Consider the following 21,554-nt stretch of genomic DNA (forward strand, 5'->3'; position numbering starts at 1 on the left):
AAGGAAAGTCTGTTTAATTAGCACACGGAGCGCAGTGCCATCTTTCCCTGTGCAGAGGCATTTGGGAAGAGGCTCTGGTGTCTTCCAGCACCCGCTCTCAGTTGGCTCAGTCATTTGTGACATGTTTGCCAGTCTCTCTCCTCGATGCTCTGAACAAGTATTGTAGCACTCTGGGGGAAAGTTCAGTATGAATGGGGCAAAAGAACATGCAGAACAATTTCCAACACTTTCCTCAGGAAAGCATTTTATTTTATCTGTTTTCACTTGAAAACAGCAAGATATCCTTCCTCCAGAAAAATATTCCTATCACATGAATTTCATTAGCATAGCCAGGGAGTTCCAACTGGGTACCAAATGGTACAACTTATATTCATGTATGTATTTTTTGCCATATGTCAAGGAGTTGGCTGTGTCTTGAGAATATTATAGTTCTGGCTGATTCAGCACAGTGAACGATCCACAGCCAAACATTCAGAAATATATGCTTAAGGCAAGGAGTAAGGATTTCCATGTCAATCACTTTTATTTGTAAAGATAAAGAAAAATCACTGGCTTCTGAACGTCAGAATCAACTGAAGTTCCCATATGATTTCTTACTTATACAGGATATTAAAAATACATCACATATTACAGAGAAATGCATGATAACTCCACAAACAATTGTGGTTTTATTTGCAGACCTAAATGAAGTTTGTGACTATTTTCCATACATCTAAGATTTAAATTTACTTTGCTAACAAAATTTTTTAAAACATTGACAGGATTTATCTGTCTACAGCATATTGTCTGTAATGTTTTCCCATGATATAAACATTTCCATAGTCTATAAATACCCGAGATCTTTCTTTTTTAGTTCAGGGAAAGCATAGAACTGCAAAACATATCCTAAATATTTCAAAATTGAGCAATGGCATGGAACATAAAATAACAAAACCTTTAGACTGTCTACTATGCTCAGCATATGGTAAGTTAACATGTTTAGTACTTTAGCTATGACAGCATTATAGGAGATATTTCTGAGAAAATAAAGATACAGAAGATGAATCATAAGTTTCTACAAAACGATATCATATTAAAAGTGAGATTTAAGAACAAACTAAAGAAGCAGCATTGGATTCAGTATCTAACATTACCAGAAAAGTGAAATTCCCATGAAGCAGTGCTCTGTCTCCATGGCAACCTTGCAAGGTAGCACAAAAGGGTTCATCTTTATGCAACACAGTTTTATAAAATCTATCATCCTAAATGTGACAGCATTGGGTCTGCTGTGACACCACAATGCATAGGAGTTATTAAATATAACCAATGCCTCGTTTATTACCAGTCAAAGAAGTTACCTTTTAAATGCAAATGTTTAAAATTAAAATGAAGGGTTTAATCAGTAAAGCTCCCCAACCTTAAATTACCATAGGGAGAGTAACAATATCAGCTTTGCCGTCATTGTATTTTAAATATACTTTTAAAATATTAATGCTAAGTTCTATGCTTATTTTTGACAACTCTGACATGACCTTTAAAAGTAAAACTAATAAAAGCAGTATGACCATGGTCTTTTGAAATAAAACCCTATAATCTCAAAGCATGAAAGCTATACTAATAAGTGATTACAAAGGGGATTACAGTGCAACCTAGAGAGTATATCTTTAACAATTCTCAAGACACCCTTTTTTAGCACATAAATATAATTTATTAAACTTAAAACATGGATGAGAGCAAGGTTACCAGGCAGAACTGCATCGAGTTCTCCAGGTTAATTTGATCCAAGTTATTTTCTACAGAATGTCTAATTGTGAATGGCTCTGCCTATTGATTTCTTGCTTGGATCGATAACCTTTTTCCATCTCTGTGACCCACACAGGGAGAATAGAGAAAAAAAGAATTATAATAGATTTCTTGCACAAAGGCTGGTCTCTCTTTCTTTCTTTTTTCCCAGATGCCATTTCTTATTTTGAAAAAAACATACAAAACAAAATCTTCAAGGGAATTAAATGAAATTATGCAAACTATAATGAATTATAAACTTTCAAATAGTGTGTTGAGGTTTTATTTTTCCTAATGCCTTTTTTCCCCCTATTTTTTTTTTCATACAACTTGTAAAAATCTAGAGAAAGATATTTTAAGTGACCTTTAGGATGTCAGAATGTTCTGGCTTAGTCAACGTAAAGAAAACCAAGTAACTTTCTCATGAAATTGCATCAAAAAAAGAACATTTCCTCTTTCTCCCATATTAGGGCATAAGCTTACAAACTCAGGCATGGGCTCAGTAATAGAAATATACATCCTGATGCAGCTTGGTTTCAAAGGTTTGGTTTGTAGGTTAGTGTGACTAACAGGCATGTCTCAAGCAAATGTCTCTTATGTCAGCCATAGAATTCGCATTCTTCAGAAATAACCTGTTCAAGAAAAGCTGGGAGAGCTGGGACTCTTTAGCCTGGAGAAGAGAAGGCTGAGGGGAGACCTTATCAATGCTTATAAGTATCTGAAGGGTGGGTTGAAGGAGGATGGAGCCAGGCTCTTTTCAGTGGTTGCCAGTGAGAGGACGAGGGGCAACGGGCACAAGCTGGAACATAGGAGGTTCCACTCAAATATGAGAAGAAACTTCCTCACAGTGAGGGTGCCAGAGCCCTGGAACAGGCTGCCCAGGGAGGGTGTGGAGTCCCCTTCTTTGGAGATTTTCAAGACCCGCCTGGATGCAGTCCTGAGTAACATGCTCTGACATGCTCTGGGCAATCCTGCTTCGGCAGGGGAGTTGGACTAGATGATCTTTATGGTACCTTCCAATTCTAAAAAAATTCAGTGAAAATTCAGTGAAATAGAACTAGGATTTTTGAGAATAATTAGACTAGGGAAGGCACAGATGTACTTTTTAAATAAATATGGAATATAGTCTTAATAAGGACAGAAAGGAAAGCCAGGATTATCTGAGAAGCCATCTTCTCATCTAAGCACTTTTTGAATGACAAGTGACTTCATTAGGGAGGGAGAAAAAGAAAAAAAAAAAAAGAAATGCCATGTCATGTGTCATAAGCACAAGACAGCACTTTTCCAGCTTTACTACACTCTTTCACAGAACTCTGATGAGAGAAAAGGGACTAATATGACAGTTCAGCCAGCTTCCTGGGACTTACCCCAGCAGGAAAGAAAGCCTAGCATTGCATAAAGTTGGGAAAAGGGCTCTCTGGAACCACTTCACATTACGCTGCCACAAAGAAGGGCCTCCCTCAAGAAGCACTGTTTCCCATTAATCCCTTGATGCAGTAATGGGACATTCAAAGTCACATAATTTGGCATGAGTAACTCAGGCGGCCCCAAATTTGATGGGGGCTGAATTAGAGCGTAGCTCCTAGTAGAATTTATGAAACAGCATAAGGTTTCATAAAATATACCTGTTGGCTCCTTTGCCTTTTTCTTGCCCTCCAATTGCTCACACGAACATAGAGTTTTAAAAATGTGTGGCTAAGATCTCATTCAAAGTGACGAAATGAAAAAAAAGTCTTCAACACAACGTAGAGAAGAACAATATAAAAAGCCTGTAAACGATATCCGCGGCCTTCCAGCCTTTCAAAGGTAATACCTTGAAAGCCTTCCTACCGCTGACCTGACATGCGTAACATCACTGCTAGGATTTCACGTGGAAGCAGCTGTAAATTGGATCGCCAGGATCCACCCACCTTTGTCAAAGAGTTGCTGCTCATACCCCAGAGCAAATCTGAATGGGGAGGATGCAAGTGTCAAATATAGCAGCTTGACTTTGGGTTGCAAGACCTAAAACATATTTTCTTACCCCTATACCTTAAGATTGAACTACTCAGACATCTAAATCACATATTTCTTCTTTTAAAAAACGCATCTCCTTAAAAATAAAGATACCAGTTATTCAGATGAAGATAATAGTTAAAGATTTATAATTTATAGCAACCACACTGGAATGACGTTGAGAACCTGCTTAGCACATCTATGCTTTTCCTCGCATCGTACAACGGAGCCATGTTTGATTGGCTACAACTTTTTTTCAGAAAGACCATGATAAATAGCAAAAATCAACTGTCAGATGATTCTGAGCAATTTTATCCTAACAGCAACATATTCCCAGCTCTGAAAGCAATTTCATCTCAACATTGCCTGTATTAAAACTGTATTTTAAATAATATAGTATTGTATCTTCATCTGCATTCTAATTTGCATATAGTAATTAACAGTAACTGCTTAGTATCTTTGATTAAGAAATTATTTATAATACATGCTGAACTTGACAACTCCCCAGTGTCATCTAATTTATTCTCTACCATAAATTTGTGACTTAGTCTATTTTTGTGACTAGGGTAGTTGTGCGTGCTTTTGCAAATACTATGTAAAAATGGCAATTTTCTTTCTATATATTTCACATACAAAAAAATAAAAAGAAAATTTATAATTATTCTTCCAAAATTCTATAAGATGTCATTAAATCTTGAAAAATAACAAGGCTGAGCTGCCAACCTCATTTTAATCAATAAAAGTTTTGCCATGGACTCAGTGAGGCTCGGATATTGCCCGTACAGAATTTAACTAATGAACAAGATCCCAGCAGATCATTGATTCAAAGTAGAATTAAGGCTACTCCATAAAGCTCAGAGGAAAAATGTCAATACATTTAAAGTTTCGAGGTATCCGAGTTATCTGATTTTAAATTTATTGATTCAATATAAAGTTTCAAAAAGGAATTTATATAAACACAAAGCTAGTGACTGAGTTTTATACTATTTAAACTACTGCTTCATCACATAGATAATACATCAATTTATTATAAACATTTAAAAACCCTACACTTTTCCAGATTATCCCACAGATTAAGCTACATTTTAATGACATAACCTGCCATAGCTCAAAGTCTTTAAGTCTTACATCAAAGCCCAAAGTTAAAAACATTCGTCCAGCAGCTACTGACTATTTCAAGGCATAGATTGAGGGACGTATATTTTTATATATATCTTCATATATTTCATATATATTTTTCAGAGAAGAGAGAATGCACTGTACAAGACAGAAAGGTCATTGCAAAACAATACTGCAAGTAAAAAAACAAAGGCAATATTAAATCAATACAGTACTAGCTATATTGATGATCCTTTTCATTACTATCACTCTGAACACAAAACGAATTTCTACCATATCAGCCTGCCAATAATATCTGTGGGCTGGATGAAGGAGGACAGGTGGGGCTTTTTTCCATTTTTCTGTGAGCAATTCAATGGTAAGAGCAGCGCTCACCATTTACCACATAAGCAAATTAGTAGCTGACATAATACCTGGTTTCAGGGTAGAAGAAACCATGATATCCGTTTCACCATTAGATCCAATACCTTTAAAATAAATAGTAACAGTCCTCCTGTCTCCTCCCTTATAAATTTAGAACAATTAGTTGTTATTCCCAAGAGACGGACAATGAAATATTTTCTCACTGTAAAGATACCGGGTTTCACGTATTTGTGTCCCAGCACCAGCTCTGCCAAAACGTGAATTTACCACAAAGGTAGTAATAGTGCTCGTCAGCAACCCCTGTCTAGTGAGGACTGCTTAGTAGAAAGCTGCCTTTTGAAATTAGTGGTCAATCCTTGACAGTCTCTTTCATCACTTAACCACAACAGACTTACTGACTGATGTATCTTTTCCTACAATTGTACCCCCACCTTCCTGGTCATAGACTCGTCACTCTTAATAACTGAAGAGAGAGAGAGTAGCTACAGGAAAATTTGGCTCTAGTTTTAATAAAGCAGTTAATATAAAATCTGCCAAATTCCATTCTGCATCATGCTTGCAGGTTGAAAACCTGCTCGAGGAAGTGGGAGTATTTCCTGCAGCTGAACAGTAAGACTGGGACATAAGGCACCAGTTGTTTTGTTCCTTCACTCCAAAGAAAACACAGAATAGTAGAACTTCAACAGAAGATTCAAAAGAATTAAAATCATGAAAATAGTAGTCTTTGTCATCTCTGTCCTTATTTCAATATATAAAAAAAGAGTCAAAAAACAATCACTTATTGACCATTAGTTCATATGTGCATTCTTTCTTTAAGAAAACTGAAAACTACACAACGACAAACAGTTTGATAACAAAAGGTGGGTTTGCATACAATAAAGATAGGTATTGGCTGACATTTGATAATATAATCCATATGCAACCCCTCAATGGATTTGTAAGGCATTTTCACCCAATCTAACCTTCTATACTAATAAGTGTTTTCTTAAGGAAAGTATTAAATCATTGTGAGTTGATCTTAAATTCTAGGAACTCACCTTTTTCCATTTGCAGAAGGCTACATTTGGTAGCTAAAAGAGAACCTCAGAATTTTCTTTACAGTATGACGTGCCAAACTACATGCATTGCATCGCACCTCATTCAGCACACTTTAATTTTCACACTTTTATTGACTTTTATAGGAGCAGATGAGTCCTGAACTACTGAGTACTGCAAGGGAAGTAATTTTACGCCCCACATATTCTAGGCTGCTCAAAAACCTTAAATCTTTTCTGAGTGTGTCTCTGTCAGTAGCAATAAAAGACTTGCGTATGCAAGATTATACTGTCCCTCTGTGATTCTGCTGTCTGTGCTGGATCAACCTGTTGCATGGCAGTGGCTCCACTCTCCGTGCTTAAGGAAGGCTCCACGCTACAACCCAGCACTATTCCCAGCTTTGGTGTTAGCTATGATGTAAAGATTTCTCATATTGCCGTAGTCTTCATCTGTTTTGACCTTCCTTCCAGAGTCCCAATAGGCAAGAAAAAAAAGAGGTCAAAGGCCTAATAGACCTCGTTCAGTATTTATACACCAATCAAATGTTAATACAGCTCAAATTTTAATGAGTCACTAAAACCAGGTTAACAGTCTATAGCTGTCATTAAAATGATAGGTATAATTTTTAAAAGCTACTTTGAAATAAAATGCTTTAACAGATGATAATTCAAAGAGAATAAACAAAAGCTAGAAGTTGCCAAAACACAGACAGGGCTATGGCCATGGATGTGTCTCCTTAGCGTTGTCCTGCTCAATGCCAAAATTAAGATGTTTGCAAAATTCACAACGTAAATTGTGGCAACCACAGTTAAGACCTCACCACCTTTGCTCATCCCCTTCTTCCCAGTTACAAGAGTTTCTAGCACTAAAATTCCCCCCCAGCACCCAAAGGCACTTAATATTTTTCCAGGTATTGTAGAACAATCCTGGATGCTAAGCCAAGGGTTGTCAGTTCTGGTGAGCAGCATCTCTCTAGCACTTTGGTTCGATCTCTGTTAGCATTGCAATGCTTAGGTCCCCCTTGTAGAGCTAGCCTTCACTAGAAAAGGGTTTTTTTTTCCTGTAAAATTAATGGTAAGAAAGACTGACTGCCTCTGGATGTATAATTCAATTTGAAGAATCTGAAAAATGTTACTGAAAATCACCCCTGTTTGCCAAAAGGCTGAGAAGCTATTTGCACAAAACCATCGGAAGAATTCTGGGAGATGTCAATAATGACTAGGATAAGTGTTCTTCAGCTTGATAACTAAAGGGAGTTGGCTGATAAATTTTAAACACATTCAGCATGCTGCATTGTGCTCTAGAGCCACTTTATATATATATTGCTCCTGGATTTATACAAAGAGAAGTAGTTCTGAAATAGTGCTACTTCTGTTTCAGATTATTTGACATCTTAATGCATGTAAGCAACGTTTGTGTGTATGTAATGTATGTGTGCCATTTCCTCCTAAATTTTAGCCTTAAAAAAAATAGTGATAGGTTGGAGGTTTTTTTGCTTTTTCTATGTTTAGATATAAAAAATTTAACATCTTTAGGGAGAATATAAATGTTTGGGCATTATATTCAAACACATTACTTCACAGAATAACATATACTCTACTATTCCCTTCTCTTCTATTTTCTTCTACTATTATATTTGAAATTAGATTTGTGCTTCAAGGTCCTTTTAGCTTATAACAATGTGGTTTTGGAATAGGCATCTAGAAGTATACTTAATACCACATGTAAGAGTTAGGTATCTTCATAAAGCTATCCCTAAACGTTTATGTTTTGGAGAGTCAGAGATTGCTTCAACAATTCCTCTTTATTTAAGGCTAAGCTTCACAAAACCTTATGAAAATTGTGGTGGGAATGGACAGAAGCTTGTCTACAAGTCAGTGATGTGAAGGGATGAGGTCGAACTGGGTTTGACTGTTTCAGCTTGCTTACTTTAGAGGCAAACATAGTAAATACTTTCTCCTTTCTTATGTTGTCTTGTGCTTGTTTCTTCCTTATTTTGCCGCCACTATAAACTCTTGGATTATGTGAGAGTGCTCTGCTTAGTTTTGCCCACGCACCTGATCTGGTTGGGCAAATATCAGAGACCTCTGCTTAAGACAAAGGTCTTGGGGTTCTGTCTTTATTAGCCTTCCTCTCTTGGTATATATCTACTTCACAACATCTTCCTCGACTGGTCTGAAAGCACATACACTAAAGTACACACAGCTCTATTTAATTCACTGCATTTGAAAAGATTCTTTGATGATGTACAGGTGATGATCAAATCAAGCCTATAGCCCAAATATTTAATATTACTTTCAGAGATATGAGTTAAAATATAGTAATGAGGGGAGGAGGATGGTTGAAGGAAGCCTTTTTCTCTCAAAAAAAATGTTGTCATGAACTTAACATAAGTAATTTTGTTATCAAATCAATTATGAAAATTGAAGATATGAAAGCGTTGGAGTTGAAATGTCTTTGACAAAAATAAAGCATTGTTGAACTCTGATCATACATCAAAAGTGACAGAAATGCATAAGCAGTGTTCTTCTTTTCAAAGATTAAATGAACAACTAGATAGTTTGCAGTAGGCATGTCTTCCAGGTCTCTCAGACAGTTTTCTCTACGCTCTCAAGCCAAGCAAGGATATTGTGATGCCGAAGGACTGACGTCTGGGTTTTGCACTTCTAAATTGGGGTCCACTCCCACACTGAAGGCACTTTCTGCTTCCCATTCTTCTAAATTTCTCATCCCCTTCCTGACCCTTGCAATATCAATAACAAAGCGGACAGGTGGTTGGTTTTATTTAACTTTGTCTGGGCCTATTGAATATTAGAACAGTCAGTCCTAGGAGAAAATACTTTGCATGAAATAGCTCTGGTGTTTTAAAGCTTTTGGAGCTGTTACCTTACCTTTCTCCTAGCAGCGGGGAGATACAGGCAGTAGAAGAAAAGAATGCAATAATAAAATCTTTTATGCCTATATTTCTATAGCTCTTCAGAGCCTTCCTGGCTTCACTGAGACTTCACAGACAGAGGTAGTTTTCAAATCTGTCTAGAAACAGATTTTAAATGTCAGGCTACTGAAGTTTGCACATGTAATTTCAGCTTTTTAGTGGAAAGTTTTGAACACGGTAACCCAGAACAGGCTGCTCTTACTACCTTGCGCCAGAAGTCACAATCCTCCTACACTGCAAGCATCTCATGGGTCCTACAGCTATTTAATTAGCAAAGTGCTTCACAAAGGAAAGATAAACTCTTGCCCTATAAGGAAAAACACTGTCCTTCAGGAAACAGGAGGGACAAGAGATGCATAAAGTTTTAGTGCAGTTCCAGCCAGCTTTACTGACTCTTTTCACATTCTCTGATGTTTCTGCTTAGCACAAGAAAAAGACTTTCTCTGTCCATACTCACACTACTGTCTTGATCCCTTGATCATAGGGAAACTGAACTCCTTCAGTGCATGATAGTTAAGTGCACCTGTAATCCAATTAATATTTCATCTGTCTCCACACAGGCAGTGGCTTTGTTCTTAGAGCACAGAAACCCTGTTTATTACTCATTTTAGACACACACACACACAGACAACAAGGGAGAAGGAAAAACAGCCCAAACACAAGTTGTACAGCTTCTAAAGAAAACTGAAATCCAGAAAAAAAATAATGCTACTTTAGGTAACAATACACACTGAAATTTACCCAGCAACAACAGTAAAAGTTTTCTCTTATTCCTTTCTTGCTCTGTGTTACTACTGATAAATCTCTCTTCCCAAACCATCCCGACTGGCACCACTGCCTGCTTGGGTTTATTCTCAGTGGCTACTTACAGACAAAAACCCCTATGACAAAATCAAACATTGAAGCAATCAGAGGAGCTCCATGCAGAGCTCCTAAAAATAAATTCATCTAGCTTTTGAATCAAAGATATAGCAATTCTGGATTACTGAAAAGCTGGGTTTTTTTAGCATGAATAACATGGCTGAGCATGTCAACAGTCATGACCACACTTAGCTGATAATCAAACATCTGCTGAAACTGTCAGCAGATGCACTAAGGGCAAAATAGTCATTGAGAACCATACTTTAAGGTATAAAATTCACGCTTTAACTGCCAATTAGGTTTTCCTCTGTCCCTCAGCATAATGACAGACATTTTACAACCAGGAACGCATCAGGGCTTTATCAGTTCTCCCGCTAAACAAATAATCTTAGAAAACAGAGGCAACACAAGATAAAATAAATATAAGTATACAATATATTGCAAATAAAAAGCAAAAGGGATTGTGTGTTTTTTCCCTCCCATGTACTCATTTATGTGAAGGTGAATATTATAATCTTATAGAAGTAATACAAAATTATCTAGTTAGAACCACTGGAGAGTTGGTTTGGGTTTTTTTTTTGTTGTGTTCCGCCTCTCCCCCCCATCAATTACTCTATATCAGCCTTAAAAATATGATAGCGTCCAACAGGGCATTTCAATATGTCCTATTCTCAAACACTTCTACTAAATTAATTCTCTGAAAATATCAGGCACTGCCAGTTCTGAGGGATGACGCTGAGCCCAAGCAGGAAGCTGCTCACAGAGCTTCTGAAGCCTCCATGCTCACCGTACAGCAGCGCAGGAGGAACGACGGGCACAGATTTGAAGCCTGTTCCTCTGTCAGCACTGATACAGTTTGAACACAGTCCAAAGACATGAAAAAATAGCATTCAGCTTTCCCTTACGTGAGCAGACTGTACATCCAGTTTCCCATTTCCCCACAGAGCAAGTATATTGATGGGTGTGTAAGTTCCAGCTTAGTTAAGGACACAAAGGCAGATTAGAAAATGAGAATAGATGTGGTGAAAGAGACGCCTCCTGTTTACTACACACAGAGATGCTTCCATATTATATATTGAATAATTAGTGCATAAAATAATAACAATTGTAGCACAGACTTTTTTCCGCCCATCCAAGTGAACATGCTGTTGTATTCTCCCCAGTATTCTCCACAGCTGTTTGTATATGTATTTCACACATTAATAAATTATCAATCAGTAACAGGACATTAATAACTCAATGTTTGTTCATCTACAAGATGTGAAACTGAACATCAGTAATGATGCATAGAAGATATAACTCAACAATTGGCTTTCGTCCTTTACTCTGATAGTCAGCATGTACTATCAGGGAAAAGTTTGGAATTCTTTTAAACTAGAAATATTCTAACTTCATTGAATTAAATACCTCCCCCCACTCCCCCCCTCATTTTTTCATATGTTCAGGGAGACAAACTCCCATTTGTCTTCTTTAATTTTAGCAAATCTTTTCCTGGTTACGGTAAGACTGAAGATTAAGAAAGTATTTGAAGTCTTCATGAATAAAGATAATTCTGATGTAGAATAAGTAGTCCTTCACTGAAGTAGCCTATGATTCCATCCTCTCCTTTTGTGTGAATATACTGCAACTAAAAACGACTACTTAACCCACAGTGAATATATTTTTGAATGGTGAGGTTCAAAGAGAAACTAAATATTAGAACACTTGGTTCAGTCTTGAAAATTAAAACTCTGGGTCTTAGAGTAGGAATCTTTCTTCTGCCTAATTCAGAGCACTCTTACGGGACTCCTTTAGTCTCTGGTTTATCAAATTTTGTGAATTAGATCACAATTTCTGTTCCTCACTGAATTTGTCAGCTTTGTATAGGCATTTTTTCCCTGTATCAAAGAGCAAAAATGAACAGCTCCAGTTTTGCTGAACAAATAACTCACAAAAACGTTTTGCCCAGGTTTATCTGGTGTAGCAATCACTGCATAAGATGGTAACCTCATTTCTTACAGTATAACTGGAAGACCCCCATACTCTGTTGCCAATGCGTTATGAGAGTCTGTATAAAACAAAAATACTGAATGGCATAACATTCCTGAAAATGAGATTGGTTAACTGTAGAACTCAATTTGAAGTATTCAAAATAAGTGATCACAGCAAAATGTTGAACTTTCAGAAAAATTAATCTCCTTTTGATTCACACTCCATACACATTTGAGGCTTTTCCATGAAGATGTTTTAGTTTTCATGTTACCTTCTGACTTAAGGGAATACTTTGACTTGTTTTTCCAGTTCGCCCATAAAGAGTGTTAGGGCTCGAATCATTGATACATAATTCCATCTACACAAGAAAACCAATAAAATGATTCCTAGTACAATAAAACTGAGGTGGCTGTTTTTATAGTCTGACAATTTTCTTACATATTACCACAGTAATTTCTGCAGTAGGTGTGATCCATAGGCTTCAAGGCCAGAAGGGTTGTTTTTGATTATCTAGCCTTATTTCCTGCATCATACAAATTACAGGCTGTCAGCTAGTACATGAGAGACCTCCTCTTTAAGCAGTTTAACGGCTAAGAACCTAGGAAATGTATTTTTAGACTTTCTGAAGCTTGCTCTTCTGACATGGGTCTCAAGAGTATGCCAACTAGGTAGAGAAGTATAGCCACATTCTTGCCTCCCAAGGTGGGTAATTAGCATGACCTAGATATATGTACATTTCTGAGAGTTATATGTACTTATTAAAAGCTATAGGGCCGATATACAGATCTCCTAGGTGTTCTGAAAAGGAAAATATTAATTACACTTTTGTATTACTTTCACGACAGCTGAATAAATGCACAACTTTCAAAAACCTGTTTCTTTAACAAGACTATCCATTTCAGGGACACCACAAAGCATAACTCTCTCATCTATTTTAGAACAATGAATAAATATCAAATACATTTGTTTTCCTGGAAGAGAGAATAAATGACACATAATAGTGATTTACGGATGCAGACACGGCAGTCATTTTTATTACACATTTGTCACAATAGAAAACTTGAGATAGGGGCATTTCTGAGAGGTAAACTCATGAAGTATAGCAGAACTGAATGCTTTCAGGGCATTTTTATTTATCCATATATGTGCCTATGTCCTGAATGCAGCCTCATGTATGTATGTTAAACGTGCATATGCTATTAAAAATTGTTGAGGAATTTGTCCTTTAGAATTTTGAATGACTTACTGTGTTTTACTCTATGTATTCAGTGCTTCTCAATATTTTCAATATGAATATGAGTATATATCCTCTTCACAGCAATCTAAAGAGCTCCCTTCTTTGCTCTGAGGAGGTACATAGCAGTAGACCAACAGGGGGACTCGGGTGGCTTTATGTAATGTTCAGCATATAGATGTGCCATAGATCTTTTACTCTGTCTAATATAGGTTGTATAGATATGTATGAACATAACAATTCTATAGAGATGAATACACTGCACAAGAATCATATAAAATTACTAATTTCCAAGTTTACCTTTGTTGTTACAGCCTTGCACTTAGATACTTTTATATGATTCTTTTCTGAAGTCTAAATTTTCTTCCAAACCTTATAATACAGTCATGGACAGTATCCTTATTTGAATGATTTATCGCAGAGAACTATAGGGCTGAAAAGTCTGCTAAGGACACCAAAAAAAAATCAGTTCATGACTGACACAGACACAGTTGTATTTACATGTGTTTTAAGGTTCATAATAATCTAAGCACCTTGAAATATCTCTGCAAAACGTATAGCTTGCACAAGTATTCAAGTGGAATGAGAGCACCAGTTCAGAACTTGTACAACAACGTGGGGGGAGTTCACGTATAGGAAGGTTAAATTAAAATAGAATCATCTTTGTGATGATGTAAACATATACCAGTGTTGCAGTTCAATATAATTACATGCAAATAACTCTTCTAAAATTAAAAACTAAGTAACAACTAGTCAGTAGTTGCAGTTAATACAAATAATATCAAATATCCATTTAAATAGCACATCCATTCATAGCAAAAACAGCATTGTCAAAGAGCCATTTGGCTCTAAAACTAATTTATGCTTTGTTTTGCACAGGCTCAATAGTAAAATCACAACATTAAGTATCTCGTATGCATGCAAACATAGTTTTCAAAGGTGATTTGCCTCTAACTGAGCTTGGTGGTTTTTTTGAAGATTTCTTATTGACTTGTGCAAATACTAAGCGTAGTACCTTAAAAGACCAAGTTGTTAAGCAAAGCCATTAACTGAGAAAAATCAAAGGACCAGCTCGTATTATCAGCAAAGTGTCTGTGATGCTTTTTTTTTTTTTTTTTTTTTTTTTTGAGATGGAAAGCACTTATCTGGCACTATTTTGATATAACCCAAGCTCTTCCTAATAAAGATATTCAGGTTCAATGAAGTGGGAAATCGGGTAAATTATTTCTAATTTTTAATCCGAGAGAGAGATGTCACTGTTTGGTGGGAGTGGGGTCACATAATTACCAATGTATCTGGCATCAGAAATCAATCTCTTAGGGTTTTCAGCTAACAGTTATGCTTCAGAAGCAGAATATTAACAGCCACAGAAAGGTATTTAGCCTCCTTCTGAAAATGGGATAACAATGGTTTATGATATGAAATGTAGGACAGATTAACTACAGGTAACTCCAGTGAAAAATTTACAGCCTTATACTCACTCACTCACTCACTCACTCACTCACTCACTCACTGCTGAATTCTGCTCTCCAGGCACACTTCCCTCTGACTGAAAAATGTGCAAAGGCAGATGAAAGGGATTAGACCCAGCTGCTTTTATTTCCTCCCACCCCCAATACAAAGAGGCTACTCAAATCAATGCTCTGGTGCCAACGCTGCCAGGTGTGGCCCTACCAGCTCCTCTGGTAGCTTCTTGTTATCTGAGGTTGCTTCTATACCACTTTAGAGAAGATGCCAATGAATCAGTCCAGATGTTTCCCTTCTTTAAGGAACAAATGTCTACTTTAAGCAGGCAACAAGATGTCCCAGAATCTCTAAGTGACATTAGCAAGTTACAAAACCAGCCTTTAAATTAAATGATGTGCTAATCAGAAGATTAGTGTAAGCGGGTGCCAACAGAAAAAAACCCCAAATATAGCTGATGTAAGTGGGGAAAAATTGCTTCTTTCACTACAGTAAATGAATTCAATAAAGAGATTCAATTGCTTTCCTTTCCTCCCAAGTCTGAAAAAAGATATTCGGGTAACAGGTTAGTATGTATGAAAATCATTAAAAGAATGGTGAGGATGGAATTTCATAGCAAAGTCCATGGTCCATGCTTAGTTCCTATGAAAGTTTTCTTCTTTGTGCTCCTGAATTTCCCAGTTCATTGCACAGTTTCACTGTTCTGCTGATACTTAATCGCTCTGGGTGGTCCCTGAAGAGAAGATAGAAAACTACCTTCAAGCAATTAAGAATGACAGGGTCATAGAAAGCTTTGAATATCAGGAAAGAGACATACTGCTAGTATCGGGATGAATTATATTGTCTAATTAAAAGATTTTAAAGGAGACTGGATAATTCAAATTTTTGTTGTTTCTAAGTAGCTTGGCATATTATTACAGCCATAGAAAATTACTGTAAAGAGTAGGTTAAAAATTTTGTATGCAGCATTCTTACCTGTACAAGAACAGTCAACTAAATAAGAGATATTTAAATATCTTTTTCAATTCTTTTGTGGGGAGTCATTCTCAGTAGAAAAATATCATTGTGATGTGCATTTAGAGACCATAATCCACATTTTCAGTTATATCAGTGCAATTTTAGGGTGGTTTTCTTTCATTAAATTTAGTTTCTTTAGAAACTGTGATAAAGTTTAGTCCTGAGTTTAGTAAGCCCCCATGTAGACAAATCTTAGAGATATTTGAAAATAATCCCCTTTAGGGCTCTGATTTCTTTCCACTTAACTGGTGAAACTCCACTGGGCACGATTCTGATGGGATTAATGTTAACATCAGTTGAGACTTCTGCTATCAGTGAGATGTACAATAATCTCCAGTTACTTTTGGTTTTCACTGAAATCACAGAAATTAGAGTCTGTTGGGCTGATTCATTTAGCTGCTTTTGTACATTTCAAGGACTGAATTTTATCCTAGGAAAGTCTTAGCTGTAGTGCAACCCTAGAGTGAAGCTGTAATCCTCAGTGTCACTCTAACGTATTTGGCTCAGTAATGCCATCAGGTATTAAGAGAAGGTGTAAAGGAAAAAGTTCCAGGATATCCTACAGGATATCCTAGGAATACACCCTTCTGAAATCTCTGTTTCGTTGGAAATGCCCATGAGATTTGTATGAATCTCATGGAATTTGATTGTGTACAAAAGACAGCTTTTTTTGCTGCAGCTTGTAATTCTCATTTGCTATGTATATTTATATATACACAAAAAGAAATATTTGCTTTAAGGAAGAAATGCCTAGTTTTCCTATTTCTTCATTGCTTACCTGCTCAATTTTTTTTTTTACCTCTTCAGAGTGACAGCTTTACTACTTCCTATCCTCAATAAATCCCCACCTATTTTTTGGCCTGAAATATATACCCTTCATCTTAAAATAGCTTTAATATTACTTTGAAAGGCTCTCTGTCAGCATACCCATCTTCTGGAGAAATCTATGCTCAGAAGTGGAATCTAGTGTCAAGGAAACCAAAATCTTAAATAAGTACTGTCTTATACTACAATGCTTTCTAGACCCAGCAGAAATCTACGCTTTTGCAAATGTAAAGTTTAAACATAAAATCCACATTTATTTTCTTTCCTTTGAATCCACAGGAGACCTATGACACATATACGTGTATATATGATACACGGTAATTTTGAGTGACATCAGAATTATTCAGAATATGGTAAATGTTTTATTTGGGTGGTAGAAAGGTACTAGAACACATGGCATGGATTGGGCGTTATCACGTGGTGACTTATGTCAGAAAAATAACATTTTAAAAATAATGTGTTCCCCTTTCTTCATATAGTTTTCTTGATATTTACGGCAGGTCCTTACAATTTCTTTTCATACTGCTGATCAGGAATCAACTATCTCAGATATAATTTTGGGCATACGTGTCTCAAGACAGAACTTGCATTTCTGATCCTGATGTTGATGGATTTCTTCTGAACCATGTATTTCAGACAGAAAACTTCTTCAACAGTCATGTTCTGCTCCATTTTTCTCCTTAGGGAGCCTTAATTGATCACATTTCAACATAAAGACGAATCTGCAGCTCCAAACGCCATATTCTAGGCTTGATAGGTATCACCCACTGAAGTGCAAGTAAATTATTATTATTCAATGCACCACATCTTTTAAATACATACAGGTATCACCCTTCTGATTAAAACATTTAACATATAGTTCATTATGATATTGAACAAAAATTTGAACAGATTAACCATAAAAATAGAAAGATAGTGTAAATATTTATTGGAACATGTATGTGTAGGCATATGTGCATGGATTACACACAAGAACTTAATTGCAGTATTTTTGGTGAACATCAGCCACTATTTAGCTATATTTATGAGGTTCTTTAAAAAAACAAAAGTCACCATAGAACAGATATGATGTGTAGTTACTGCTCTTTGGAGCACTTTGAAGGGCTTTATATTTAAAGTTCCTTAATTTCTTTCAAAAGGTATTCTCCCTTTATATGGAATATTTTTAAAATTCTTGTGCTGAACATGTTGTAAATTATCTCAGAATGTTTGGGATCTGTTAAATGGAGGATGAATTTTTAAACTTTATTGATTTGTTCATCAGTAGAAGTAACTATGAAATTGAGCAAGGAGACTTAGGTTATCCATTCTTCTGCTGTAATGTCACTTAGAAATAATTTCAGTTACCTGAGAACGGCAACCCCATTCTGTGTAAAACTCCTAAATCAGCTCACTTCAATTCTAGCAGTGAGTCTTTCAAATAAGCTGCTATCACCTAGGATATATAACTATGTGAACAAATACAGAGAGTAAAGAAAGCCCTCCGTCTATGTTTTGCACTCACCAGACAAAAGCCAGCTGCCGTAGAGAAGGCCTGTAACTGAACCCATGTCAACAGGGCACCGAGCCATAAATAGAGCTCTAGCAAAAATACTGCTAGAGCTCAGTGCTCCACCAAAGCACTTACACGGCTTCTGGACTATTGGTGGCTTGGGTCGAGGAAGGCTGGAGGATGCGTGACTTTCAGACCCACTTTGAAGCAGCACGCACAAAAGCAGATGAGGAAAGGCTTTTCAACAACCCCAGGAGGATCAGACAGTGTAAGAGGCCAAAACTATTTTAGTGCTTTGAAAACAGAGCAAAAATGAAAGTCATCACAGTAAGATGAAGGTACGGTCGCATTGGGGTTAATGACTGAATTTCACATAATTTGATGGTAGGGGAGGTTACTGATACAAGGTGATATTTGTGTTGCATGACCCAAGCACTACGTAATTACTTAGCTATAACATACTGTTTTAATGCACATGATTCTTAAAGCTTTATTTAATGTTTTTTTTTCCAGTGCCCTGTTTTTCCAGTTGTCAACTGAATTGTGTGATTGATAATTAACAAATTTCTGCTGTTAAAAATACCCAGTGGTATGACTTTGGTTTTACAGATATTATACAATGGCTTGTGCAATATAAAATTTGCCTTCTTTTGCCAAGGAATCCGACACATGTAAAAATTGACGTGCTTAAGTCTTTCGTCAGTATTTATACACAGAATACCAAATACCAGCACATCAAAAGCCTGTAATCTAATACAATAAATTGCAGTTGTACTATCAATCTTTTGGTAGAAGTACTTATTGCGCAGCTAGATATCATTTAATAGTTTGTTATGGACCTGAGTGACTCACGTACAATTTAAAGCTGCACATAATCTCTAAAGTAATAGAACAGGAGAATGGACATAGTGTTTAGGAATAGAATGAGTAATATATATTGTCAAAAGTAGGTTATTTACATAGAAATAAACTATAGGTAAAAATATGTATTAGCTTAAGAGAAATGCAATATAAAAAGGAAGTAATACATGTCACTGTATTATAGTAACTGAATTGTAAATCACTTTCATTGCTCATTGAAAGAAAATTAAAAGGAAGAGAGGAATTTTTTTGAAAGAATAAAGAAACTGAGTGTTTTACATTAGTTGCCATGTAATCTTAGTTGTATTACTATTAATCACAAAATACTTCTGCACGGGAAATCCAAGAGGTACTAACTTCTGATGAAGTAAAGGTGGAAACGGAAGTTTTATCAGACAACCTACAGTAGCAGGAGAAAGCAGACAAAATCTGCTTGGGCACAAATTTGTTTTGGGCAAACAAATCCTTTTCCACGTCTGTTATGACCAGCAGACTTCAAGGTTTGCTTCAAATTCAAAAAATTGCTCTGAGTAGCACATTCAAGTGGTCTAATAAAAACATGAACCCCACTTACAAACCTTACCTTGTCTTTTCACCACCCAGCTGTGAGAACTCTACTGCTAAAGTTCTATACAGGTAGGTGATTTCCAGGGGGAAAAAAAAAAAAAGGCATTCCTAAGTATTTCTGAACATGTATGATGCTTATCAGAAAATAAACAAATGCCAGTACAACTGAAAGCTTGTGGCTCTTCCTAGAAATAGGCTTAGCATCTACAAGAAGTAATGAATGGATTAGAAAACAAGTTTTGTATAGCTCTAAAGTTATGAGACAAGCTTCTATATAGGCTCTCAGCTTTATGTTATATCCTCCTTTATGTCAGCTGGTTTTGTACATAGATCAAGTTGCATGACCTCCAGTACTGACAGGATGTCTCAGCCCTGTGACATCTTCTGAGCTTTGCTTCTGCCTTTCTCTAAAGGCCAGAGACAGCTTTGCTAATATTGATAAAGCTTCAATAAAAACTTTTGGGGGGAAATTACCCAGAGTATCCCAATTTATATTTACAACTAAATGGCAAATAGCAGGTGTGTCCAGTGAGATTGTACTGGATTTTGTCTTGCTTGCCCACTTGGAAAGGCTGCCTCACCCCTCCTTCCTCTGTCAACACCAGGTCCCTGCCCTGTCCACATCCTGTCCTCATTCTGAAGGTATATTGTTTTCTTTTCCTTTTCCAGTATCCCAAGGAACATCTACACAATTAAAGAAGATAGTGATACTTCAGCCATTTACACTCTCTAGGGCAAATTGCACATTAAAGCTTCTTAAAATTTTTTTATTGCTTATATTTCCAAAATAAGATTAATTAATGATATAATCACTCGGAATTTTGCAATCACTTTTGTTACTGACCTCTAAAGGAATGGAACTTACTAACGAAAGACTGAAATAGGTGCAAATGAATTCAATGCTGAGCTCCTCTTTTGTCCCTTCGTTCCTTTCCATTGCCCTCGTCCTTTGTTATGTTGTCACGTGTCACAAATACGTGTCATCACAACTGTGTCAAGGTCACATGTTTCAATAGCCAGTATTAGTGTAGTTTCCAGATAGTCAATAAAATGAGGCCATTTTCCCCTGGTTGAGGATGTGGTTCAACATCAAGGGATATTTTCTGTTACAAGCAACTAGAGTTTGTATAAACATAAAGCCTTTCCATCCACTTGAACAAATATACAGTGTTATATATGCAGAAGAAGTATTGTGATTATCAAAACACAGTAATCAGCATTCCCACATAAACTGGATAAATCTAATAAAAAATTAAAATGTGAAAAGAAAAAAGTAGTCAAATGATCAGATGACTGGTGACTGGTGTTTAAATTATGTCACATGGCACATCATTAAACATGAAATGTAGCTAATATATCCAAGTTCATACAGTTATTAAATCTTTTAAAATAAAAGTATAAATATCTGACTATTGCACAATACTTGCAAAGTTGGGGGTTTTTTGTTAAAATCTGCTTTCGAGATCAACTACTAATAACATATATTCGTAATGTTTATGTTTTCATCCCTTTATACAAAATAAAACTTCATTGTTGTTCATACTACATTTTGTATTCTGTATAGAATAATCTAGAAAAATAATTCCTTGGTATTGATAAAAATGACCTACAAAGTCACAGTTCAGTTAGTGTAAAATGTCATTTTAAGGTAATTCCACCCAAGATATCTACCATTAAGGAATAAGATAGTGATAAGAAGTAATAAGGAAGTAATACATACAAGGTAAGTTTAAGAAAAACACAAGGATCAGATATCCAACAAACAAGACAATCCTATAAAACACAGAAATCAGTAGACTTTTTCATTCTACTTGCTTAAAACTCTTCTGAGGCAAGAAGATTTACAGCTCCAGAACACACAGAACCCTTTAAATAGTATCCCACCTATAACCAGGTACACAGTCTCTCCAGAGAATCTGATATGAAGAGGAATGAGACACTACAGTCATTGCATCACATGAACCTTCTAGGTGTGGAAACACTAAATCAGCCAAGACACCAAGGAACCTGGAAGGTTATTTCTAATCTAACTAGTTAGCAAAGTACGACCATGC

The 21,554-nt window shown here is 36.2% G+C and overlaps 1 protein-coding gene across 23 annotated transcripts in view; it reads right to left on the minus strand.

The window, feature by feature from the left end:
• The window catches only part of NRXN1 (neurexin 1), a 728,940-nt gene that overhangs the window by 628,841 nt on the left and 78,545 nt on the right, over nucleotides 1-21,554 (minus strand). The window lies entirely within an intron of this gene.

This window comes from Numenius arquata, chromosome 2 (assembly GCF_964106895.1).
Source record: "Numenius arquata chromosome 2, bNumArq3.hap1.1, whole genome shotgun sequence".
Lineage (NCBI taxonomy): Eukaryota > Metazoa > Chordata > Aves > Charadriiformes > Scolopacidae > Numenius > Numenius arquata.